The sequence below is a fragment of the Microcaecilia unicolor genome, chromosome 3, assembly GCF_901765095.1.
Source record: "Microcaecilia unicolor chromosome 3, aMicUni1.1, whole genome shotgun sequence".
NCBI lineage: Eukaryota > Metazoa > Chordata > Amphibia > Gymnophiona > Siphonopidae > Microcaecilia > Microcaecilia unicolor.
In genome coordinates, this window is record NC_044033.1 from 33,335,822 (window position 1) to 33,362,974 (window position 27,153).

Consider the following 27,153-nt stretch of genomic DNA (forward strand, 5'->3'; position numbering starts at 1 on the left):
AAGAAGATGCCATTTGGACCACGTCTTCTACATCTTTTTTAATAGATTCAGTGAGATCTGAATTCAATACTGTATAGTATTGCTTGTCATTAAGCTGTCTTTCAATTTCTGTGACATAATTCTTTCTGCCCTGCACAACAATCCCAAAGCCTTTGTCTGCCAGCTTAATAACGATATCATGTTGGCAAGAGTGTAGACATCGGAGGCATGTTTGGGAATCTATTTGGGAGCCATTTACATTGCACTACTTTGTATAAATTATGTTTTGATGGGCTCTGGCACCCCTCCTTTGGGGAGACAATTCTTATTGGGGAGGGGGGAGGGAGTTGGGGAAGGGATAGGGGAAGTTATACTTTTACAAACTTGAAAAACCTAAAAAGATTTGAAGTTGAATTTGCATACGTCACTGTACGGTCGGAGGGACTACTCGTTTCAAGCTTTGTTTGCATGGGCAAGAAGTACTGACTTTTTGGTGGCATTTTGTATTTTGTTATGTTCCCCTTGACTATACACTTAATAAAGACTTCTTATAAATTAAAAAAATAACGATATGTTTTGATTGTACCACTTCTTCCTCTTGGGACAATGGGGATCAGTGCCCTGGCCGTAGACACATCTACTATATTTTATGTCTTCCCACCTTGGCCCATGGTGGGCTAGGTGTTAAAAAGGAGCGCATCGCAGCGGGGTTGAATAGTCCTTTCACGGAAAGGGTGATAGATAGTGGAATGCCCTCCCGCGGGAGGTGGTGGAGATGAAAACAGTAATGGAATTCAAAAATGGGTGGGATAAATACAAAGGAATCCTGTTTAGAAGGAATGGATCTATGGAATCTTAGTAGACATTGAGTGGCAACGCCAGTAATTGGGAAACAAAACCAGTGCTGGGTAGACTTCTATGGTTTCCGCCCTGATCGTAACTGAGTAGATATGGATGGGCTGGAGTGTAAATTTAAGGGGCTTCAACATTAGCTTCAGAACTTTTAGTACAAGAACAGTGCTGGTCAGACTTCTACGGTCTGTGCCCCGAGAATGGCAAGGACAAATCAAACGCTGGTATACCTATAAAGTATCACGTTCCATGTAAAATTAGTTTATCTTGTTGGGCAGACTGGATGGACCGTTCAGGTCTTTATCTGCCATCATTTCCTATGTTAAGTTGTAGTATCATTGCTTGTTCTTTTTCTCTAACAAGGCAACTTCTCTTTGAACACGTGTTGAATGTGTGTATCAAGAGGTCCATTGGGCCCAGAGGTATCCGTTTGGAAGTGTTTTTGACTATAGAAATGTCGATGTGAGGTGTGTAAAATCTGTAGCTCAGCTGAAAAGAATTATACTTAGTTGTAGGCGCAAAAGAGAGGCCTTTCTGTAAATCCTGTGTCTGTGTGTCTGAGGGAGGAACATCTGATAAATTTTAAAAAAGGGTTAAGGACCAGCCTTCATAGAATTTTATGAACTTACAGAGAAATGAAGGTACATTAAATATCATAGTGTCACACTTTTTTCTTACATGGAAAAACAAGAGTAGCCCTGTGGGTTTTGTGATTTATTGGCGACCTGCCAGAATGGAAAAGATTCTTGTATTTAGTTTGGCATGCAGGCTGATTAAATGCATTGCAAAACCTTGAGTGCCAAAGTCAACTGGTTTGCAGTCAGCTGTAGCACTTTTTGTTTTCAGCAATGTGAACGAACCCTAATTTAATAACTGTGGCGAAAACAAAGTTTGCATGAGGCAGAGGGAAAGGGGGGTAGTTTGAATACGGATATATCCCCCAGCAGAGAAATAGATCCTTGTACATGATAACTTGCATGCACATAAACACCAGATAGATTTTCATTGGTGAATAGGAGCCAGAATACATTTTTGAGGTTTAAGCCACTCAAATTGCTTTTACTCAGTGGTTAACAAAGCCAAAAATATTTAGCAACTATGGTAAAAATGATATAATGATGTTGATGATACATCTATCTGGATAGTTACACACAGAGATATATCTATCTATCTTACTTATCTGCATAAATGAAATATAATATTTATGGATATTCAGAGAGCACGCAGGAGAAATACTCACCACAGACACCCCAGAAATGTCCTTCTCTGCAGACGCGCATTTTCCCAAATACCCCGTACCTTTTATTGCCTCTGGTGGGCTCTCATGAGTGGCCTAGTGGCTAGAGCACCGGTCTTGCAATCCAGAGTGGCCGGTTCAAATCCCACTGCTGCTTCTTGTGATCTTGGGCAAGTCACTTAACCCTCCATTGCCTCAGGTACAAACTTAGATTGTGAGCCCTCCTGGCACAGAGAAATATCCAGGGTACCTGAATGTAACTCACCTTGAGCTACTACTGAAAAAAGGTGTGAGCAAAATCTAAATAAATAAAAATATTTTAAGTCTTCTGATTCTAGGGGTGTGGTTTAAATTTGGGAGTTTATTTTCAAGCCAATCAGGTTCTTTTGGAGAATACCAAAATTGTATGTATATTGGTAGTTTTGCAGTGTAAAATTAATTTGTAGGTGTATTTTTAGATGGATTCCATAGCATTTTAAAGAAAAACATCAATTTGGTATACTCTTACTCTCAATGTCCCTCACACACCCCTACTTTTACTATCTATTTCACTCACAATCCTTTATCTCACTGCACATTCACACCTTCTTTTGGCTAAATCTGAATAAATATTTCTTATGTCTAAAGTGGCATGCACATCAGTACAAAAACGTATAGGCGCTGAAAAAAAATCACTATTCTATAAGCCGTGCTTAAAATTAGATGCGGTTTATAGAATTGCGCTTATGCCTGGGAACGGTGTCTTAACTTCAGGTGCGGCCATTTGCACCAACTGAAACGTGGTGCAAATTTATGCGCCTAAATTAGATGCATTTTCCCCTTATTCTGTAACTACAAGTGTTAATTTTAGGAACACCCCTGTTCCGCCCACGACCCTCCCATTTCGGCATCCCCTTTTTTAACTCGCATGTAAAATTTAGGCACAGATCCCACACCTAAATTTACGTCCTTATATTCCAATTCTAATTAGTGCCAATAATTGCTGGTTCACAAGCCAATTATCAGTGCTAATTAGCTTGTTCAATTAAATTATACGCACAAACTGGGCGCATACAATTTTGGTTTTTTTTTTACATTTGTACCCCGCGCTATCCCACTCATGGCAGGCTCAATGCGGCTTACATGGGGCAATGGAGGGTTAAGTGACTTGCCCAGAGTCACAAGGAGCTGCCTGTGCCTGAAGTGGTGAAGTGGGAATTAAACTCAGTTCCTCAGTTCCCCAGGACCAAAGTCCACCACCCTAACCACTAGGCCACTCCTCCACGGTTGCTACTATTTGAGATTCTACATGGAATGTTGCTATTCCAACATTCCATGTAGAAGTCGGCCCTTGCAGATCACCAATGTGGCCGCGCAGGCTTCTGCTTCTGTGAGTCTGACGTCCTGCACGTACGTGCAGGACGTCAGACTCACAGAAACAGAAGCCTGCGCAGCCTTCTACATGGAATGTTGCTAGTGGAATAGCAACATTCCATGTAGAATCTCCAATAGTAGCAACATTCCATGTAGAATCTCCAATAGTATCTATTTTATTTTTGTTACATTTGTACCCTGCGCTTTCCCACTCATGGCAGGCTCAATACGGCTTACATGGGGCAATGGAGGGTTAAGTGACTTGCCCAGAGTCACAAGGAGCTGCCTGGGCCGGAAATCGAACAGAGTTCCTCAGTTCCCCAGGACCAAAGTCCACCACCCTAACCACTAGGCCACTCCTCCATGTTAATTCAGGGACAAAAGATCAAATTCAGGGACAGTGAGATTGGTAGGGTAGATATGGCCCATTTCTTCCTTGTCCTGTAGAGGCCACCCTCTGATGCTTCATTTATGGCTGTAGCTGTTTCTAGAGCATCATGTTTTGCTGTGAAAGAAGAGCATGAAAATACCCACTCTTAGTAGAAGGCCTAGAGCAACTTTTAATTTTTATTTAAGTCTAAGCAAAATGTTGAGGTTATGAACACAAATATATACACACCTAACTTTGATAAAGCCCATTTAAAACCTTGTCACCAGAGCAGGATATCGCTGAAGTCTGATTGGATAGCCTAGATGTAACTGGATTATTGGAACATTCTGCGGACAGTATTCAAGCTTGAGCGACTCTGCTCGTTTCTTTTGTTTTGTGCAAGATAAAGAAGCTGTTCTGTATCTTTATTTTCGTCAGCAAGAAGTTTCATAATAGGGTGGGAAAGTACAGATTTTTCTGCATGTGTGTAAATAAACACAAGATCGGAGAAATCACTTTCTGGCCCTTCGCCACGAAGTGATGGCTAAAAGGTCGAGCTTTGTCTTGCATTTTCTAAATGCTTGTTTTTTTTATGATTCCTCCCAACCATAGGAGCCAGCTCTGTGAGTGCTGTGATTGCATGAACACCCCCAATATTGAACAAATTCCTTGACAACTGTCCAAGGAGGAGTCATCCCCAATGATGAATGGTTGGCTCCTATTCTCCCAACTTAAATTTTTCCTAGAGTCTCAGGGTATTAATAGAGTGGATGTTGGTGCTTCTGTTTGACTGATTGTGGGTATGTAATAGGGCTGCACAGAGAAAGAGTGGGAAATGGACCAATGACTCCAGGAAAATGGGAGATAAATTTCAAAGAACCACTTTATTCAATGACTCAACACAGACAACTGTGTTTCGGCCAGAAGGCCTGCCTCAGGAGTCTAAAAACAATAGATATTTGAAAACATAAATTCAAATAAACAACAAATATAAATAATATAATAAAAAACAATAGTAAGTATTTAAAAAATAAATTCAAATAAGCAACAAATATAGTAAGAAACAATAGTAGGAAATCATGCATCAGAAAATTTTCAGTATATATCTAGAGTAAAAGTATATATATAAAAATATACAAAATTATAAATATATATAGAAACATGATATTAACAAAGATATATATAAATAATACAGAATGATAAAAGAATATGAATTTGTATGGTCTAAAAAAAGAGATATACAATGTAGTAAAAGGTACATATATATACATATATAATTATATAATTACATGTCCATATGTGGGAACTCTATATGGTATAACAGATAAAAGGCAGAACATGCTTATATATTATATTATAGGGTGGTGAGATCAGGTCGAATCCTTATTGCATTAGTGTGCACAAATATAAATCTGTGATTAAGACAAAGAAAGTCAGGAATATATATGCATATAAATATATATACATACATACACACATATATACATGCATACACACATGTAATAGGGCTGTACATTTAACGCGTTAATAACACGGTTAACGGGCTAAATGCTTAACTAGCGTTAAAAGTTTCAATGCAGTTAACACAGTCATCTGTCTCCCCATCCCCGGAATCCACTTTTGCCCCGTCTTGTCTCCCTGTCCTCTCCCCTTCTCACTGACTTACTCATTTTAGATGATCTGGAGCTCGTGTGGCGATCCTCTGCTTCTCTCTTCACCGTGGCTGTAGTGGCAGCAAGCCAAAGACAGGTGCAGGGACATTCCCTGCTGTGTGCTGCCGATGGCTCTGCCAGACGTAGTAGACAGTAAGGTCTCGTGTTAATCACGTACTAATCAGACACGCCAACTCTCCCTCCGCGATAAAAATAATGTTTTTGCACATGGTGTACGCACGCTAACCCAGAACTTACTACAGGATGCCTCAGCGCACCTCGCGGTAAGCACGCGCCAGTGCCTACTGTGGCTTAATAAAAGGGCACCATAGTCTTTATTTGCCACTTCTAATTCCCAGGTTTAAACATGGTCACTCAAGAAGGCCATGTTTCGCCAAACGGCTGCCTCAGGGGCACCACATACTAACCCAGGTTGGAGGCACTGGAGCTGATATTCCACTAAACCCGGATATTCAATGTCAGGCCATTTCCCGGTGACCAGCATTGAATATCCAGTTTATTCTTGGCCGGTTTATAAAATAACCAGCTACGTTGATATTCAAACTTAGCCGACTATCTTCTAACCGGCCAAAAATATCCCAAATATTCATGCGGCCAAATATAACTGCTAAAGTGGGGCTGAAAATCGGCAGATAGCCAGTCATGTCAGCTGATATAACCGGCTTTCTGCTAGCCACTAACCAGTGATGTTCAGTGGGAAATAGCCGGCTGTCCCATGCTGAATATCACCAGATAGCCGGTTATGGGGCATTTAACCAGCCAGGTGCCGATCTTGACCGGTTAAATGCTTGAATATTGGGGGGACTGTTTTTATCAGTTTGGTGAGTATTGAGATTTCACACCAGCTGGTGGTTATTCATCTACTCCTGAGGCAACCATTTGGCAAAACATAGTCATGTCTGGTGACCTTGTTTAGACCTGGGTGTTCAAAATAGCAGATAAAGACTGGGCCCTGTTTACTAAGCCGCACTGTAGGCACGCTAACATTTTTAGCGTGTACTATAAATTAGTGTGCACTAATGCTAGAGACACTTATATATCCCTATGGGTGTCTCTAGCATTAGCGCACGCTAATTTTTAGCATGCGCTAAAAACACTAGCATGCCTTAGTAAACAGGGCCCTGTGTTTTTTACCTCCTATATGCATAAATGTATCCAAAAAGAGCAAAGGTGTTCCCTGGACAAAGCAGGTTAGGAAGGGGTTGTTTTATTAAATACACACAAATGCATGCAAAATAAGCTGGGAAATTTGTGCATACTGGGTGCATAAAGTGTGCAAGTGCTTTCCATGGGGTAATTTTCAAAGGGGAAGTGTGCACATACTTTCCCTTTGAAAATGGTATAATTTGTATGCACACTCACTGCACTGGTTAGCATCATGTTACAAAATTACCCTTAGATCCTTAACTTGAACGTTATTATTATTATTATTATTTGTTACATTTGTATCCATCATTTTCCCACCTATTTGTAGGCTCAGTGTGGCTTACATAGTGCCGGAGAGTTGTGTGCAGCCTCCGGAGTAAACAAATGCAAGGTGTTGTTGTGGTAGGATAAGGTTCATGTGGTAGGATCACATTAAGGTGATCCTACAATGGGAGAAATTGTGTAATGACTAAGACGAACTTTAGTGTTGTTATGTCGCAGAGATCAGGCTTTTATGTTGGGTCGGTAGGGTATGCCTTTTTAAAACAGGTGGGTTTTAAGTGTTTTTCTGAAGTGTTAGTGGTCATTCGTGGTTTTCAAGGCTTTTGGTAGTGCGTTCCACAGTTGTGCACTGATGTAGGAAAAACTGGATGCGTAGGTTGATTTGTATGAGTCCTTTGCAACTTGGGTAGTGGAGGTTTAGGTACCTTCGTGTTGATGCGGATGTGTTTCTGGTTGGTAGGTCGATCAAGTCTGTCATGTATCCTGGTGCTTCACTGTAGATAATTTTGTGAACCATAGTGCAGATTTTGAAGGCAGTGTGTTCTTTGATGGGGAGCCAGTGTAGTTTTTCGCGTAGGGGTTTTGCACTTACAAATCGTGTTTTTCCGAAGATGAGTCTTGCTGCCGTGTTTTGAGCGGTCTGGAGTTTCTTTAAGGCTTGTTCTTTGCATCCCGCATAAATTCCGTTGCAGTGGTCCGCATGTCTTAGTACCATTGATTGTATCAAGTTGCAAAATGTTTCCCTCAGGAAGAATTGTTTCACACATTTGAGTTTCCACATTGAGTAGAACATTTTCTTTGTTGTGGTTTTTACTTGGCTCTCTAGTGTTAAGTTGCGGTCCAATGTAACGCCGAGGATTTTCAGGCTGTCTGAGACAGGGAGGGTGTGGTCTGGGGTGTTGATAGTTGTGGGGTTGTCCGTAATGTGTTGGGAAGAAAGGATAAGACAGTGTGTTTTTTCTTTGTTGAGTTTTAGTTAAAATGCATTTGCCCAGGAGTCCATGGTGTACAAGCCAGTCTTGATTTTGTTGGTGATTTCTGTCAGTGTAGATTTGTAAGGGATGTATATAGTGACATCGTCTGCATAGATGAAAGGGTTAAGGCCTTGGTTGACTAAGGTCTTGGCTAGTGGAATGATCATTAGGTTGAATAGGATCAGCGATAACGGTGACCCTTGTGGACAGTCTGCTTTCCACGGTGATGATATGTTTGATTTTGATTTTAATTGATATGTCCTTGTGGTTAGGAGGAGTGGCCTAGTGGTTAGGGTGGTGGACTTTGGTCCTGGGGAACTGAGGAACTGAGTTCAATTCCCACTTCAGGCACAGGCAGCTCCTTGTGACTCTGGGCAAGTCACATAACCCTCCATTGCCCCATGTAAGCCGCATTGAGCCTGCCATGAGTGGGAAAGCGCGGGGTACAAATGTAACAAAAAAAAATAAAATAGGAAACCCTTTATCCAGCTAAGTATGTTGCCAGCAATCCCGATTTTGTCGAGTAGTCTTATTAATATATTATGGTTTACCATGTCAAATGCACTGGATATGTCGAATTGGAGGAGGAGGATGTTGTGACCTATTGGTATTTTCTGCTTGAATTTGGCTAGGAGAGTGAGTAATACTGTTTCTATACTGTGTAGCGGGCAAAAACCAGACTGTGATTCGTGTAGTATAGAGAATTTGTGTATGTAGTCTGTTACTTGTTCAGCTACCATGCTTTCCATCAGTTTGACTGACAACGGGATGGATGCTAGTGGTCGATATTTGGTGATTTCATTTGCTTTTTTCGTGGTGTCTTTTGGTATCGAGGTGAGTAGAATATTGCCCTTTTCCTTCGGGAAGAGATCTTGCTGAAGCATGTAGTTTAGGTGGGATGTGAGATCTGCTATGAAGCGGTCAGGGGCAGATTTCAGTAGGTAGTTGGGGCAGGTATCTAGTTTGCAGTGAGTGTTGTCGAACCTTCTGAGCGCCCATGTTACTGTATCGACGGTCAGGAGGGCGAAGTTTAGCCAAATGCGGTCAACCGGGTGTTCTCCAGTGATTGGGTCCAGTTTGTTTAAGAAGTTTTCAATGTCAATGTTGTTTTGGGGTAGCGTGTTGCGTAGGTTTACAATTTGTTCATTGAAATACTTAGCAAGTTTGTCTGCTGATGGGATGTTTGTGTTCGGTGCAGTGACCAGATTGGTATCTAGGAGTTTGTTCACGAGTTGATATAATTTCTTCATGTCTTTGTAATCTGCTCCTATTTTAGTTTTATAGTATGATCTTTTGGTTTGTCTTATTGCATATTTGTATTTTCTTTGTGATTGTTTCCATGTGTTGAGTGAATATTCATCTTTTGTTTTTTTCCATGCTCATTCGAGTTTCCTGGATTGTGTTTTTAACTTTTTCAGTTCATTGTTGAACCATGGTATTGAGCTATGCTTGTGTGAGGCTCTTGTGCGTAAGGGTGCTCTTTCATCTAGTATGCCTTTACATATTTTATCCCATTCCAAAAGGTAGTCTATGGATTCTGTTTGTGCTGCCCATTCATTGTTGTATATCAATTGCCAACATGTTTTTGTATCTACATGACCTCTTGCTGTGTATGATGTGTGTTCTTGGATTTGGTGTACTCCCTTTTTCCGCCAGTGTAGGGATAGGTTTAGTTTGTAATGATCAGTCCAGGGTGTTTCTGTCCATTTAATATCTGTTATTTTTAAGTTCTGGTCTGTTGAAAGTTTGTGTGAGATGAAATCCAATATGTGCCCTTTGACGAGGGTTGGTTGCATTAGTGGCTATTTTGAGATCTCATAGGTGGAGGAATTCCTTGCATTCTCGTGCATTGCTTGAGCTAGGGTCTTTTGGGTCTTCTAAGTGAAGGTTGATGTCTCCTAGTACTAGTATATTGGAGTTGGTTTACACGTGTTTGAAATGAAGTCCATGAAGTTAGTCTGGTCTTCGTTCCAATTACCTGGAGGTCTGTAGAACAAAACGCAATTTAAGTAGTCGTGTAGGGTTTTGTTGTGGATTCTGATTGAAGCGATTTCAAGTTGGGGTGTCATGGACTCAGCAATGGTTTCGGTGGTAAAGTGGTAGATTAGTGCTCTGCCTCATTTTTCCTTTCTGGTCCAGTGTGTGATTTTGTTTCCTGGAGGGCACAAGTCTAGGATTATGGGGTCTTTTTGGTTGTGGATCCAGGTTTCACTGATGAAGAGGAGGTCAAGGTCTTCTACCTTGTTCCAGTCTGTTAGGATTGCTGTTTTGTTTACTGCAGATCTGGCATTGATGTAGCCCACTGGGATTATTTGTTATGGGTCTTCTACGTTTGGTGTTGTGTGGACATTTATTAGTTGTCGTTTCTTAGTTGGGGTGAGTTTGTTTGGACCCTTCTTTGCTTTCTGAGTTGATTGTCTACATGTTGGTGTTCTTCCTTTGTCTAGGTAGTTGTCTGCTTGATGAGGTGAGGAGTGTCTGATCGGTCTTTGATGCTTGTACAGTAAGTGTATGGTGTTGCTGTCTGCAAGAGGGGTGGTTAGTGTAAAGTTGATTAGTGATAAGGAGTAGATTATTAGGAGTAGTTTGAGGGTACTCATTTTGGTTTGTTTTCACTGTGGGCTAGCAATGGGGCTTGCCTTTCTAGCTGATGAGGTCGGGCTGGTTAGGTTTCTATGATTGTTAATGAGCAAAAGCCTAGAGGCGGAATTCAGTTTATGCAAATGTGTGTTTAAGTTTTCACATGTGCTAAAACAAACATCACCAGCACCTGAATGTCATGACGGATCAAATATGGCCTACTTTGAATAAGGAGGTGTAGAATCAGTTTGCTATACTATTGTATAAATAGATTCAGGGTAATCTGCTATCTGAGGTGAGGGATGAAATGTGTTCCTCCCCTAAGGCACCCAAAAGGAAAGGCCCTGTCACTGCTTCAGTGAGGAAGGTTGCCTCATTTAGAACTCAGGCAGTTGCTCCAAGAAAACAAAGAACACAGCTTAAATTCCCAAACTATATAATACCAAAAAATGGAAACTTTGCAATCGCTGATTATAGTAAGCAAAACTGTAGTTGTTAGACAATACATCCCGGGACTCTAACACAACATAAATTGACTCCCGTGGTGCCCTGCCTCCTTCTACTGCATGGAAACCTTTGGAAGAGGCAGGGTACTGCAGGACCTGTCAAAACTTGAAGACAGGTAGGCCTCGGCATTCGATTTCTGTTTTGAACTCTTTTACTGCTGCCAAGGCAGGCCTAAAGATGAGGGAGAGAATATGGGCATCAGGGGCTGAGTTTAAGAGATTCTCCTCCCCCATGCCTATGGGCACATAGCACTTAAATATTGCACTGCCCCTGTGTTCATCATCTACTTTTCTTCCTTTCCCTCCCCCTCACCATATCCAGCATCTCCCTTTTGCTTGCTTTCCTTCTCCCCCTCCCTCCAGTGTCCAGCATCTCCCTCATGCTTTACTTCCCATTACTTTTGCTCTTATATCCAGCATCTTACTATTACATGTCATTTCTATAGCGCTACTATGTTTATGTTTATTAAACTTAAGGTAGAGGGTTTTTTTTTTTTTTGGTACCTGTGGAAATGGAGAATTAAGTGACTTGCCCATGGTCACAAGGAGCTGCAGTGGGAATTGAACCCAGTTACCCAGGATCACAGCCCACTTCACTAACTCCTCCAATTATCTTTGCTTCCTTTCCCTCCCCACACTCCAATGTGTATCATCTCCCCTTTGCTTCCTTTTTCTCCTCCTCCCCCAGCATCTACTACTTAACATTTCTAGAGCGCTACTAGGGTTACGCAGCGCTGTACAGTTTAACTAAGAAGGACAGTCCCTGCTCGAAGGAGCTTACAATAGTTGCACATGCAAATCTGGTCTTATTCCGATTTGCACGCACAACTTAACTGGCTTAACAAGCCAACCAACGCCAATAATTGCCACTTAAAAAGCAATTGTTTACACTAATTGGCATTAATTAGAATTTACGCACACAACTTTATAAGCATATTCTGTAAAGTGATGCTCATAAAATCTAAGACACAGATCTGAAAGGGGCGTGACCATGGGAAGGGCATGGGCGGATCATGGGCATTCCTTGAATTTATGCACAGTGTTATAGAATATGGCCACTCCACGCATAACTTAGGTGTGGGAATTTTACACCAGGTTTTAGTTGGCGTAAATGGCTAAGACTAAATTTAGTGGCGGGAATGAACAATAGGCATATTCTATAAACCACATCTAACTTTAGGCGAAGGTTTAGAGAATAGCGCTGTGCGGTTTTTTCGGCACTGATTTTCTCCCCTCACTTCCCTTTCCCTTCCCTTCACTGCTACCACCCTGCATCCTCCACGAAAAAAGCAGTACGGAACTTACATCCACCCAAAGTCTGCCGTGTCCTGCCCCTTCTGATGCAAACTTCCTGTTTTGGAGTGGCAGATGTGGTAGTCAGTGTGTGGCACAGTAGCTGTAAAGCCCTGCACTGCCTTGTACTTTAAGGGCTACTTTTTTCCTGCATTCTGGATCTCTGATTTTTGGTACATATCACTTGGAGTTTGTAACAGTGTGAATAGTTTGATTATTTACCCATTTTTTTTTTTTTTAGTTCAATCAGTTTTTTATTGATTTTATAACATATTGTAAATTTAGTACCAATGACAATAACAGTTAACAGAAAGGTCAATGTACTCTGACTATATATATATATACATATATGTATATTCGTATGAAGTATGCATGCATATCAGATGTTATAGTATTAATGCCAATGTTTGTAAAGTACCTGTACATTAATTACTTAGCTGGATGAATATTTAATCACCGGAGACCAAATTTTATTATATGCCATAAGGGAACCACATTTCTCTGCTGCTACTTTTTCGTATTTAGCTGTTAGACATACTGAGTTCCACCACATTTCGTAGGTTAATTTTGTGAAATCTTTCCAGTTTTGACATATCAATTTTATAGCCACTTGGATCAATATACGTAGCAGCTTAATTATATGTGGTGATAATATATTGTTAATGCCGAAATCTCCTGCTATTATCGTTTTGTAAGTTAAAGAAATCTTTAAATTTAGTATAAGAGAAATTGTTTTCTCTATTTGAGACCAATATTCATCCAGTAATGGGCAATGATATATTAAATGGTCCAAGGTTCCTATATTGTTGCGGCAGGACCAGCAACGATTGGATGCATCCTTTGATATCTTAGATAGTTTATATGGTGTCCGCATAGCTCTATTTTGACTGAGTGCTGTTCAGTTTTAGGTAACATATTAGTATCCATATTAGGTAAAGTTGTACCATGTAGCATCGCAGCCCCATTTCTGCACAACTCTCCACTGCTTTGGGTACAAACTGATGAGCCCTTTTACTAAGCGGCGGTAAGCCCAATCTGTAACCACCACCAATCCAACGAGGGCGCCGGCATTATTTCCACCCCCCAGCATGTGCGGCATTTCCGTCTCTAGCAGAAATATTTGAAAAACATTTCCGCAGGGGATTACCCGGCGGTAATTGAGCAGATATCCTGACCTTTAGCTTTTCTATCGCTATCGTGCTGATGGTCTCAGTACTCTGTCAAAAATGCATTTTGTTCATGAGTAGGTACCTTTCTAAATGCTTTCTTATGTAGTTCAGGTTAAGGGCTTGTTTCTGCTTAGAAATGTATTATCTTCTTAACTTTCCTATTCAATAATGTTCTTGAAAATATTTATTTAGAAACCCACAAATAAATCATTTATTAAATTTATCTTTCCTTGTGACAGTCTTATGCAGGGCTTTTTTTGAGGGGGTACTTGAGGGATACTGAGTACCGGCACCTTTTCCATTGTCTGCTAAAATTGACCCAAAGTCCCCAAGTTTTAATGAAAGAGCTCAGGCCCTACACACCAATTCTGCCTTGTCATAGATTCTGTGACTGGTTGCAGGGGGCCTGGCTATTATGGGGTGGGTCCCTCAGTGATCACCCCACCCCTGAAGGGTGACCTGACATTAGAGTACCGGCACCTTTTTTGCTAGAAAAAACATACTGTTCTTTAGGATTCCAGAATCTTGCTATTCTTCGGGGTTCTATATGGAATGTTGCTACTCTTTGAGATTCTGCTGGAATCTTCTCACTCCTTAGGATTCCAGAATCTTGCTATTCTTTGGGGTTCTACATGGAATGTTGCTACTCTTTGAAATTCTGCATGGAATCTTGTCACTCTTTAGCAGGGCTTTTTTTGAGGGGGTACTTGGGGGTACTGAGTACCGACACCTTTTCCATTGTCTGCTAAAATTGACCCACGGTCCCCAAGTTTTAATGAAAGAGCTCAGGCCCTACACACCAATTCTGCCTTGTCATAGATTCTGTGACTGGTTGCAGGGGGCCTGGCTATTGTGGGGAGGGTCCCTCAGTGATCACCCCACCCCTGAAGGGTGGCCCGCCATTTGAGTACTGGCACCTTTTTCGCTAGAAAAAATGCACTGGTCTTATGACTGAATCGAACTTGTGGATGATACAAGTGAAGGCAGTTGCATTTGGAAGGGAGTTCTGTGTCACCTTTTTATTTTAACTCAGTATACTGCGGGATTGAATCAGCTACAGTAGTGGACGATGTCATCAGATGCTACTGAAACGAAACTGCTTTCCCAGGACTCAGAATTAATGTAAAGTTCTGAGCATGCGTGGCCCTTCCCACGCCCAGCTGTCCCCTCAGTCTCCTCAGTTTTATTTTTTATACACTATAGAATGGAAACGAAAGCAAAGTTCTTCCTCACAGCATTTTTTATTTTTTTTTTAGAAAATCTTTTCAAGATAGAGACATGCCGTCTTTGTCATCTTTTCTTCTATTTTCATTTATTCTTCCTCCCTCCCCCCCCCCCAAACTATAACTCCCCAATATTCAAAGCCCGTGGCCGTCAACAGTCAGTGATTTTTTTTTTAACACCGGCCACTGCGGGGTTTTTTATCCCCAGATATTCACCACTAATATTCTTGGAACTGGCTATCTTGTTGATAAACAAGGCCTTTGCCCTACTTCGGTCCTCTCCTATGAACACCTCCTTGCATTTAAGCGCTAAGCAAGTTGCTTGCATCACTTACAGAAAAGCGCTGAGTGTGCACGTAGCACTTAGACACATAAATGTACATTTACCCATGTAAGTGCTCGTATTCTATAATTTTAGCATGCAAATGGTGCTTGTATAGGAGCTAAACTTGTAGAATGAGGGGGGCTGGTAACTAGCTTTAAAACCCATGACACAGGGTTCTGGAGAGAGCCCTGGTGCTTGCCTTCTGGCCTCAGGAAGATTGTTACAGTGACCAGATAAGGAACAATGAATAGGTTGGTTCATTTAAAAAAACAGGGGAAAACTCGTCTGGTAGCTGTGAATGAAGGCTCAGGATACCAGGATCCCAGCACTGGCTCCAACTGGACTGGAAGAAAAATAAAAAAGGAGGACCTCCAGGCCAAAAAACACATTTTTTAAAAGAGATTTCCTGAAGGGAAACAGCCAGTTCAGTTCAATTCTTCTGAAATGTCAGTGAGATGAGAGCGCATTGAGATGTCAAACATTTTGAGAGCTGCTTGCCTTTAACACTGAGCATTTTGAAAGTTGTCTTGCTGATGATTAGTATCTGTAGTTACCAGCTGACTCGGTTTCTTGCCGTGTTTCCAGCTATGATCCAATCACCTTCGGATGCATAAATGCGAGATCGGTAGTCAACAAGACAGCAATGATTAGAGACTGGATAGAAACAGAACAACTAGTATTATTGTTCATAGCAGAAACATGGCTACGGCTCAAAGAAGACCCAGTACTGATTGACGTATGCCCACCAAGATACAAAACGTTGCACATCAACAGAACCAAAAAGAAAGGGGATGGAATCGCATTAATATACAAATCCTCCTTCACAGTTGAACCCATAGCCAAGCACACATCCTCAACGATCAAAATCATAGCATATTGTGATGTACCCTCCTGGTCTCCCTGTTGTCTTTTCATATCTTATTGCCTTGAAAATACTGTAAGAAGGGAGAGGACTTTTACCTGGATAGCTGACTATCCTGCGTATTTTCGAAAGAGAAAGACGCCCATGTTTCGACCCAAATTGGGAGATGGACGTCTTTCTCCCGTGGACGCCCAAATCGGTATAATCAAAAGCCGATTTTGGGCGGCTTCAACTGCAATCTGTCGCGGAAACGACCAAAGTTGACGGGGGCATGTCGGAGGCGTGGTGACGGCGGGACTGGGGCGTGGTTATCAGCCGAACAGAAATGGGCGGCTTTCGCCAATAATGGAAAGAAAATAGCCATTTTTAGCGAGAATTTAGGTCACTTTTTTAGACCCTTTTTTTTCACGAACAAGTCCCAAAAAAGTGCTCTAAATGACCAGATGACCACAGGAGGGAATCGGGGATGACCACCCCTGACTCCCCCAGTGGTCACTAACCCCCTCCCACCCAAAAAAAACAACTTAAAAAACTTTTTTTCCAGCCTGTATGCCAGCCTCAAATGTCATCCCCAGCTCCATCACAGCAGTATGCAGGTCCCTGGAGCAGTTGTTAGTAGGTGCAGTGGACTTCAGGCAGGTGGACCCAGGCCCATCCCCCCCCCCCCCCCGTCACACTTGTGGTGGTAAATGGGAGCGCTCCAAACCGCCCCCAACACCCACTGTACCCACATCTAGGTGCCCCCCTTCAGCCATAAGGGCTATGGTAATGGTGTAGAGTTGTGGGGAGTGGGTTTTGGGTGGGATTTGGGGGGCTCAGCACCCAAGGGAAGGGAGCTATGGACTTCAAAGGTACTTAACATTTTTTTTTAATTGTTACAAGTGCCCCCTAGGGTGCCCGGTTGGTGTCATGGCATGTGAGGGGGACCAGTGCAGTACGAATCCTGGCCCCTCCCATGACCCAATGCCTTGGATTTGTTCGTTTTTGAGCTGGGCGCCTTCGGTTTCCATTATCGCTGAAAAACGAAACCGCCTAGCTCAAATCCGCACAAATCCGATGCATTTGTCTGGCACAAACCGTATTATCGGAAAAAAGATGGACGCCCATTTTTTTTCGAAAATACGGTTTGTCCCGCCCCTTCATGTACCCGTTCTCAGAAATAGACACCCATGGAGATGGGCGTTCGATTATGCCCCTCCACGTATCCCTGGAAGGCTTGTAGCAGGAGAGAGGCAAGTGTAATTACTAAGAAGGCAGATTCCCCAGGTTCTAAACTCTTCCCAGAAGTGCTTAGTGATGTCTTTCTTAGGACAGACACAGACATAGGGGGTCGGTGGCCCAACTGTTTGGGGAGGCTAAAGAGGGCGGGGTTAGGGGTGGGGCCAGGGGTGGAGCTTAAATCCATAATTGTCTGATAACACACACAAAAAAAAATAAATAAAAATAAAAGTCACAATACCTTTTATTAAATTTAGATATTAGATATGTATCATATGTCAAAGAATAAAGTAGTTGCTCAAAGCATATTCTAAGCACAATCACTTAACTGCAAAACACTATGTACAACTTTGTGCAAAAACACACTCAGCACCTTACTTTACCATAAATATTACACTGGGCAGAACCTAATACACCAATATACCACCCATATGGAAAATGCAGACCGTCAACAATATGAAACAAGGGATCATATCATCACAATTCTCATGTAGAGCCACAAAACACCCTAATTCATGTTTAATGTGGGATAAAGTGCCATAAATAAGTAAATAAATATAAACTTTTAATGTTGATCACCTGATTCTCAAAGTGGACATATTCCAAACACTATAATGAAAATAAAATGATCTTTTCTACCTTTGTTGTCTGGTGACTTTTTCTGATCATGCTGGCCCAGTATCCGATTCTGCTGCTATCTGTCCTCAGTGCAGGTCAGGAAGTCATCCTCGTTAAATATCTCCCTGGCAACCCAGGACACCTCCAGCCAACCCCCCTTGCTCTCCCAGCAGTAAGGTAAACAAACCATAAACCAATTTCTACAACTGGTTACACAAGGCTAGAGGGCTTTCACTGCAGCTCCTGCTGTGAGGATGGAGGTAAATCAACAATTTAAACCCCTCAGAGCACAGCAGGGGAGGCTTAGCCTCTCCAAGCCTCTTATACCGGGCGCCTAGGGACACAGAACCCTGGAAGGGAGGAAACCTGGCATGGCCTCAGGGAGGGAGGTGTACCCCCCCCCCCCCCATTAATGCTGTAGTACTTTCCTGTAGAGAAAGGAGTCAGTCCTTAGGGACATGACAGGACTTAGATCCAGCCTTTGCTCCTAATTCAGTAAGCAGTATACCCTGGGAACCAAAGTGAGGCTTGGAAATGGGTGGGGCCATTTCTCTTGGGAGAAGACGCCAAGGTAAAAAGCCTGCTGTGATCAGAGGGGGAGGGAAAGAGGGAGAGAGAAGGAGAAGATGAACAGCCTTCCCGAGAGCAGGGGGAACGTTCCTCACAGAGAACTGGCTGTAGGGAGTAATCAGGCTACCTAACCCATAAGTACATAAGTATTGGGAAAGACCAAAGGTCCATCAAGCCCAGCATCCTGTTTCCAACAGTGGCCAATCCAGGTCACAAATACCTGGCAAGATCCCAAAAAAGTACAAAACATTCTATACTGCTTATCCCAGAATTAGTAGATTTTTCCCAAGTCGCAGGACAGGAGGACCCTAAAAGTAAGGTTAGGGTTAGTGAGAGAAGGGGAAAGAACTGGTTTCCGGTCCTCACCAGGGGGAAAATGCTGTTGTGTGACAGGTACTGACCTACCTGAAGAGAGAGAGAGAGGGGTCATCCATATGAAAGGTGCAGAGACTGTCTCTGAGCAGTCCTATCCAGTGACTGGAAAAAAGAACTGGTATCTGGTCCTCACAGGGCAAATGTTATTGACCAGCCTGAAGAGACAGAGGGGGTCAGGCAGTGGCGTAGCCAGACTGCCAATTTTGGATGGGCCTGAACCCAAAGTGGGTGGGCACAAAATTTTCTCTCTACCCCCCTCCCCCAGCAAAATTTAGTCACGCTAATCAGATGCATTTGTCACACAGGGTAAAGTGCTGCTTTTCAGTGCATCAGATTTCAGAAAATTTATTTAATAGCCTAACACCCTTTTCAATTAGCTTTCAGAGGCCAAAACCTCCTGCCTCAGGTCAGTATAATGCTGTTACGGTATCCTCGCCTGACCTAAGGAAGGAAGTATTGGTCTCTGAAACTTCATTAACACAGGTACCATATTACTTTATCCTAAATTAAAAATAAAATTATTTTCTTTACCTTTCTTGTATGGCCATTTACTTTTTCTCATTGTGTCGCTCCCAGTCTCTAGATTCTGCTTTCCTTCGTTTTCGCTTAACTCTTCTGCCACGGTTTCCTGGCCATTTCTCATTTTTCTCTCCTTTTTCTTTGCTTTCTTCAATATTTTTCTGCCTCTCTCTCTCTGTCCTGATTTAATTCATTCTTACTATCCATTCTTTAATTTCCTTCATCTACTTATGGCTTTTCATCTTTTTCTCACCCTTGTTCTCCCCATGCCCCTTCCTCTTATTCTCCAGTCTTTCACTACTCTCCTTTTCCATCCAGCAGCTCTCTTCTTTCTCTCCCCATCCTTCCATCCATCTATCCTCTCTCCTGATCCTTCCATCTAATGTCTCTCTCCCTCTTTCTAACCAGTGTCTCTGTATCACTCTACCCTTTTCTGTTCAGTGTCCCTTCTCTCTCCACATCCTTCCAGTCTCTCACCTTTCTCTGCATCCTTCCAGTCTCTCCCCTTTCTCTCCCCATCCTTCCATCCAGAGTCTCTCTCCCCATCCATCCGTTTTCCCTCTTTCTCTCCCCATCCTTCCATCTGTTTTCTATCTTTTCTCCCCATCCTTCCATGTTTTCTCTCTTTCTCCCCATCCTTCCATGTTTTCCCTCATTCTCTGCCATCCTTCCATCTGTTTTCCCTCTTTTCTCCCCATCCTTCCATCTGTTTTCCCTCTTTCTCCCCATCCTTCCATGTTTTCCCTCTTTCTCCCCATCCTTCCATGTTTTCCCTCATTCTCTGCCATCCTTCCATCTGTTTTCCCTCTTTTTCCCCATCCTTCCATCTGTTTTCCCTCTTTCTCCCCATCCTTCCATGTTTTCCCTCTTTCTCCCCATCCTTCCATGTTTTCCCTCATTCTCTGCCATCCTTCCATCTGTTTTCCCTCTTTCTCTCCCCATCCTTCCATCTGTTTTCTATCTTTTCTCCCCATCCTTCCATGTTTTCTCTCTTTCTCCCCATCCTTCCATGTTTTCTCTCTTTCTCCCCATCCTTCCATGTTTTCCCTCTTTCTCTGCCATCCTTCCATCTGTTTTCCCTCTTTTCTCCCCATCCTTCCATCTGTTTTCCCTCTTTCTCCCCATCCTTCCATGTTTTCCCTCTTTCTCCCCATCCTTCCATGTTTTCCCTCATTCTCTGCCATCCTTCCATCTGTTTTCCCTCTTTTTTCCCCATCCTTCCATGTTTTCCCTCTTTTTCTCCCCATCCTTCCATGTTTTCCCTCTTTCTCCCCATCCTTCCATGTTTTCCCTCATTCTCTGCCATCCTTCCATCTGTTTTCCCTCTTTTTTCCCCATCCTTCCATCTGTTTTCCCTCTTTTTCTCCCCATCCTTCCATGTTTTCCCTCTTTCTCCCCATCCTTCCATGTTTTCCCTCATTCTCTGCCATCCTTCCATCTGTTTTCCCTCTTTTCTCCCCATCCTTCCATGTTTTCCCTCTTTCTCCCCATCCTTCCATCTGTTTTCCCTCTTTTTCTCCCCATCCTTCCATGTTTTCCTTCGACGAGGCCCGCCCTGCATGCCAGCGCCAGCCCCCATTGCCGGCCACTGCTGCTTTTCCTGTTGAGCAGCAGGGCCGGCGCTACAAAAAAGAAGCGCTAACGGCGCTAAGGAAGACGAAAAATGTTTAAAAAAAAAAAAGCACGACACTGGCAGGCACTGTCTGTCTCGGCAGTAGCAGCCTTGAGGCATTGGCTGCTGAGGCATTGGCTGCTGGCTCGCAGGCTCCTCCCGCAGCCAATGCCTCAGCAGCCAATGCCTCAAGGCTGCCGAGACAGTGCCTGCCGGTGCCGCGCTTTTTTTTTTTTTAAACATTTCTCGTCCTACGGTCCTTAGCGCTTCTTCTTTTTGTAGCGCCGGCCCTGCTGCTCAACAGGAAAAGCAGCAGTGGCCGGCAATGGGTGCTGGGGCTGGCGCTGGGCGGGCCTGGGCTGAAATTGGGTGGGCCTGGGCCCACCCAGGCCCACCCGTAGCTACGCCCCTGGGGTCAGGGTCAGCCATGTGAAGGGGTGCAGAGACTGTTATTGTTAAAGCTGGGATCAGGTGGGGAATTAACCTAGTCAGAGAGAGGTTAATTAAGGGGCACAGCTCTAGGCTGGTTCAAACTTGGGAGAAAGTTATGAATTGCTATGGACTTAATATGCAAGCTGGGTTAGGGAAGAAAAGTGAAACCTTTTCTGTAAGGTTTTTGCATAAATACTTTTGGGTTTATTTTTTCTTTGAATCCTGAAGCACATGTCAGTGGGACTTGTGCTATGTTTTGGAAACTGAATTTTGCTTATGGAATCTAATTCTTAATGGATTTAATTCTGAATAAAAGCTCCTTTATGTTTTGGAACCTGGTTGCTGTATGAATGTTTGAGCTGGAGAGTTGGAAAGCCTGGACTGGAGCGGGATCTTGATCAGGGGGATTTGTCCTGACCTCTTCCAAGGAAAGTGTAAGAGGGAGCAGATGTAATGATACAGACCGTGCCACACCCTGGTGGGATATTACAATATAAAATCACAGATAATATACTAAACGGCCAACTATGTGTCATGTTGTTCTACCGCCCCCCCCCCCCCCCCCCCCGGGAAGCTGGCCTGATGCCCAGGAGGACATCCTAGATTTCATATCAAACATTTGCACAAACCAAACAGAGGTCCTGTTACTAGGAGATATCAATTTACATCTAGAAAAACAGTATGACATAACACCAAAAGTCTAATGGATTTCCTAAACCAATGGAACTTTAAAAAAACACAAGCCACCTCATTCCACACTAAAGGGCACTTACTAGACATATTAGTCCACAGATTCTCAGATAACCATAAAACCATATACTAGAAAACTACAAATGGGAAGAAGTAATATGATCAGACCACAGAAAACTCGTATTTACATTATAAAAAATTTTTTGTTACATTTGTACCCCACACTTTCCCACTCATGGCAGGCTCAGTGTGGCTTACATGGGGAAATGGAGGGTTAAGTGACTTGCCCAGAGTCACAAGGAGCTGCCTGTGCCTGAAGTGGGAATTGAACTCAGTTCTTCAGTGTCAGGTTCTCAGGTTCAGAGCCCGTGGGGCCGGGCTCTGGATCAAACGTGAGCCCTTGAGCTGCTGCTGAGGAGCGACAGCAGCAGGCAAAACCCACCAACCAACACTGGGCAAGCACACCGGCAGGGACTGCAGGCACTGCCCAGCGAACCGGAACACATGGACTGGAATCCCCCGGACTGGAGGACACAGGACTGGAACACTGGACTGCAATCCCCCGGACTGGAGGACACAGGACTGGAACACACACCGGACCGGAACACACTGGACTGGAGCACACTGGACTGGTCCGTACAACTTCACCTGCGCTTGGCCACTACCCCCCCAAGGGTTGAGCCCTTGGGTTCGAGTGGCCGGCAGGACTTACCGGATACCGGATGACACAGGGACCAGGACTGGAAACAGAAGTACTCCTAAACCTAAACTGACCTAAGTGCTCACAAGCCCTAAACCAGCAGAAGTGTTCCTAACAGTAAACTGACAAAAGGACTTCGTAAGCCCTATACTAAACAGGAGCTCCTAAGCCCTGCTCAACAAAGGGACTTCCTAAGCCCTAAACTAACAGAGCAGGGAATTAAACACAAAGCTAACACAGGTGCTACTAAGCACCAAGCTACAAGCAGCGCTCTACACTAACAAGCTAAACACAAAACTAATAAGCTACCTAAGCACTGCTCTAGCAAGCTAGATACAAAACTAACAAGGAGTTTCCTAAGCCCTACCCTAGCAAGCGAGATACAAAACTAACAAGGTGCTTCCTGAGCACTAATCTGGCAAGCTAGACACCAAACTAACAAGGTGCTTCCTACAGCACCAAAACCCAAACAGCAAAGACTGCAATGCTCCCAATAGCACAAACACCAGGAGTACTTCTAACAGCAAAATCTGTAGTGTTCCTAACAACACCAAACCCTGAAGTACTTCTAACAGTAACAGAGCTTCCAAAGCCCTACACACAGCAATGCTTCCAAAACCAAGAGGGAAAAGCAGGGGAACCATAAGGGAAAAGCAGGAAAGCTAAACACACAAACACCAGTGCACACTGCACTAACACTAACCTGGACCTTAGCAAAAGCAAGCAGGGAAACTAGACACAAAGTCAGAAGTGCACACTGCACCACCCTACCTAAAGCAAACACAACTGTTGCAAAGCCTCTGAAGGAAACAACACCACTTCCTTATCAAGGCCCTCCCTGATGATGTCACACTCCCTAGCCCCAGGCAACAGCACACTGACCCAGAGAGGCCCAACCCACACCAATGCAAAACCGTGAAGCACTTGAAGCCAGTACACCCAAAAAGAGGTAGAGCTAACTCAGTACACCCACAAAGCTGTGGTAAAGTGAAACAATTAGAGTCATGCTGCTGGAAGCTGCCAGCACAGAGAGAGAGAGCCAGCTGCTCAGAAAGGACAGACAAAAGAAACAGAAGCCAGCTAAGAAGCTGACCCCCAGGAAAGAGGTAAGTTTGAGAGGGGTTCTGACCCCAATCATAACACTCAGTTCCCCAGGACCAGAGTCCACCACCCTAACCACTAGGCCACTCCTCCACTCCACTGCAAGAAAAGAAAACCTAACACACCACCAACTTTCACAACCAGAGGAAAAGTGGACTATCAAACCGTCTGGAAATAGTGTTGGAAGAACACAACAATTTACAACCCAACAACATCCACCTCATGAGAAACTGGTACAAAGTAAGTGAAAACACATTAAACAAAATAGCACCATTCAAAACAAAAACAAGAAATAAAAAGCAACCACTGCCATGGTTTAATTACGAGCTACTACAAATGAAAAAAACTATGTAGGAAATTAGAAGGAAAATGGACCAAAAACAAACCAGAAATAAACAAAACCATACGGAGGAAAGACATAAGAACATACAGCAACAAAATTAAGAAGGTGAAAGCGGAATACTGCAGCACATACGCGAACCACGAACAGATAAATATGAAAAAAATATTCAAACTAATGAATAGCCTACTGAACACCCAAACCATACTAGCATCAACCGAATTACCACCAACTGCAAAAGAGCTTGTACAACATTTTGAACAAAAAATAGTAAAGACTAGAAAAAATCTTCTGAAAACACAAACATCCATCTCAGACTTCTTACATGAAGGTGAAACCAACAATGCAGCATAGCAGACAGAATCTGGTCCACCTTTAAACCACCCAAAACCAAAACATTACTGACAAAATATGCACATGCAAACTGTATGCTAGATAATTGGCCCAACAATCTGATGAAAAACCCACCAGACTGGTTCATCGAATACCTCACTGAACACATCATACACATGTTCTCGAATGGACAATTTCCATCTGAAAAGAGGCAACATCATACTTAACCTCAATCCCTAAAAACACCACAAATAACAGCTACTTCACAAACTACAGACCACTAGCCTCAGTCCACTTGTGACCAAAATGATGTAGGGTCTGGTAGCACAACAGCTAATGGAATACCTGATACAATTCTCAGTCCTTCACAAGTCTCAACCAGGTTTCAGACCACAACACAGTACAGAGACAGTCAAAACCACTCTAATAACAAAGTTCAGACGTCTAATATGCCAACCCATCCCAGGGGAACACCAGCCAGTCAGGTTTTCAGGATATCTACAATGAATGTTTATAAGATCAATTTGCATACTTCCTCCTTGTTAAGGAACTGTATCTCATGCATATTCACTATGGATATCCTGAAAACCTGACTGTCTGGGATGCCCCCAGGACAGGTTGGGAACCCCTGAGTTAAAGAGATTAATGGGCCAATGATCAGAAGCAAACATGGGCGCTATTAGCGCCATACTAGGGCCCACGTTTGCTACCGCCCCGTGATCAGAGCCCCCGAGCGCATGAAACAACATGCTTGTGGACTCTGACCACAAGTAGCATGTTAAACAGGTACTTTATTGTTCCTTCCCAATGATCAGCGGTCAGGCAGGGTGCCAAACATTGGCATGCTGCCCATGGCAAACCCTACACCAACTCAGAGCTGGCGTTAGGGTTTGCAGAACATTTGGGAGGAATGGTGAGCCTTATCGCTGGAAGGCCCCCCATTCCCCAATACAAACTCCCTTATATGGTAGTGAAGCCCCACCCAGTGCATTCCAGGATACACTGGGCAGAGCTGGGTGCCGCCATTTTCAAGGTGGCATGGGAAGAGGAGGGAGTATACTACTCCCTCCTTCGCCAGTCAGGTACAGGGGGAGGGGGTGCTAGACCACCAGGTTGGAGGGCTTGTGTTTGTGGCCCACTGGGTCACCAGGGGTATTTTTTAGGGTGCGAGCGGGATTAGGGGGCTGGAGATCCACCAGTTCTCCTGCCCCCCATGAACTTGTGTCGGGGGGGGGGGGGGGGTCGGAGGTACTGGAGGTCCTCCGGACAGCAGGCGGATTGTGCCTGAGCGCATTCTCAAGCACAATGGTCTTGCACTTTCACCCTATGATCAGAGATAATAGCGTACTTAAATTTGCACGCTATTCTCTCTGATCACGGGCGGTAAAGCCCCTTGCTGTTCCAGCGCTATTTTTAGAGCGCTGTTTGGAACAGCATGGGGCTTTTGATCATCTACTACTACTACTTATCATTTCTATAGCGCTACAAGACATACGCAGCGCTGTACACCATACACAAAAAAGACAATCCCTGCTCAAAGAGCTTACAAATCTAGATAAGACAGGTAAACAGACAGAACAATTAAGGGTAAGGGAATAAAGAGGTGAGGATAAAAGGACAGGGCGAGTGAGTTAGGAGTCAAAAGCAGTGGTAAAGAGGTGGGCATCCTTTCCATCCACAGCTGATAGCATAAATGCTTTTCAGTATCAGCCTCTTCGTAACTACACGAATACCTCCCTTGTTAACACTGTACTACTAATACTTAGCATTTCTATAGCGCTGCCAGGGTTACGCAGCGCTGTACAAGTTTAAACATGGGGAAGGACAGTCCCTGCTCAAGAGAGCTTACAATCTAAAGGTAACAAGCAGTGTAGTCAGTGTAGGTATCATGAATGGGGAAGGTGGTTAGGCGCCAAAAGCAAGGGAGAAGAGATGGGCTTTGAGTAAGGGCTTGAAAATGGGCAGGGAGGGCGCATGGCGTATGGGCTCGGGAAGTCTGTTCCAGGCATAAGGTGTGTGTCCTTGTCACCTCTTTTCCTTGATAATGATTAGTCTCCTGAACAGACTAAAGATATTGGACTAACCTATCAAGGACAGTCAGTAATATCAGCAGCAGTAAATGGCAACACTGAAATAAAATTAAACCTTCCCCTGTCACTAGTTCATGTTACCTAATAAAACTCAGCACAGATGGCAGGTGCAGTGTGATAGTGATATACACATCTTGGTATTTATGCTTCATGTTTTCAAATAGGCCTTTAGGAGAAACTGAACTAGATCAGATAACCTATCCCAAATAAATAGTTTGAAGTATTAAATAGGTGACACATCTTAGGTCTTTATACAGTAACACAATACATGTAAAATGGACAATAAAAAAAAACCCCAGATCTATTCTGCTGTTTAAAAAAAAAAGACATGAAAATTGATTTATTGAAGATAAAACAAACTTGAGGAATCCTGTTTATCAAATAGCGTGAGTACACATTAACATAGTAACATAGTAGATGACGGCAGAAAAAGACCTGCATGGTCCATCCAGTCTGCCCAAGACAAACTCATATGTGTATACCTTACCTTGAATTTGTACCTGTCCTTTTCAGGGCACAGACCGTATAAGTCTGCCCAGCAGTATTTCCCGCCTCCCAACCACCAGTCCCGCCTCCCATCACCGGCTCTGGTACAGACCGTATAAGTCTGCCCTCCCCTATCCTTGCTTCCCAACCACCACCCCCTCTTCCCCCCACCTGCTCCGCCACCCAATTTCAGCTAAGCTTCTGAGGATCCATTCCTTCTGCACAGGAAAAACATTAATATGTTT

The 27,153-nt window shown here is 43.4% G+C and overlaps 1 protein-coding gene across 2 annotated transcripts in view; it reads left to right on the forward strand.

The window, feature by feature from the left end:
* The window catches only part of TTC7A (tetratricopeptide repeat domain 7A), a 557,697-nt gene that overhangs the window by 507,686 nt on the left and 22,858 nt on the right, over nt 1-27,153 (forward strand). The window lies entirely within an intron of this gene.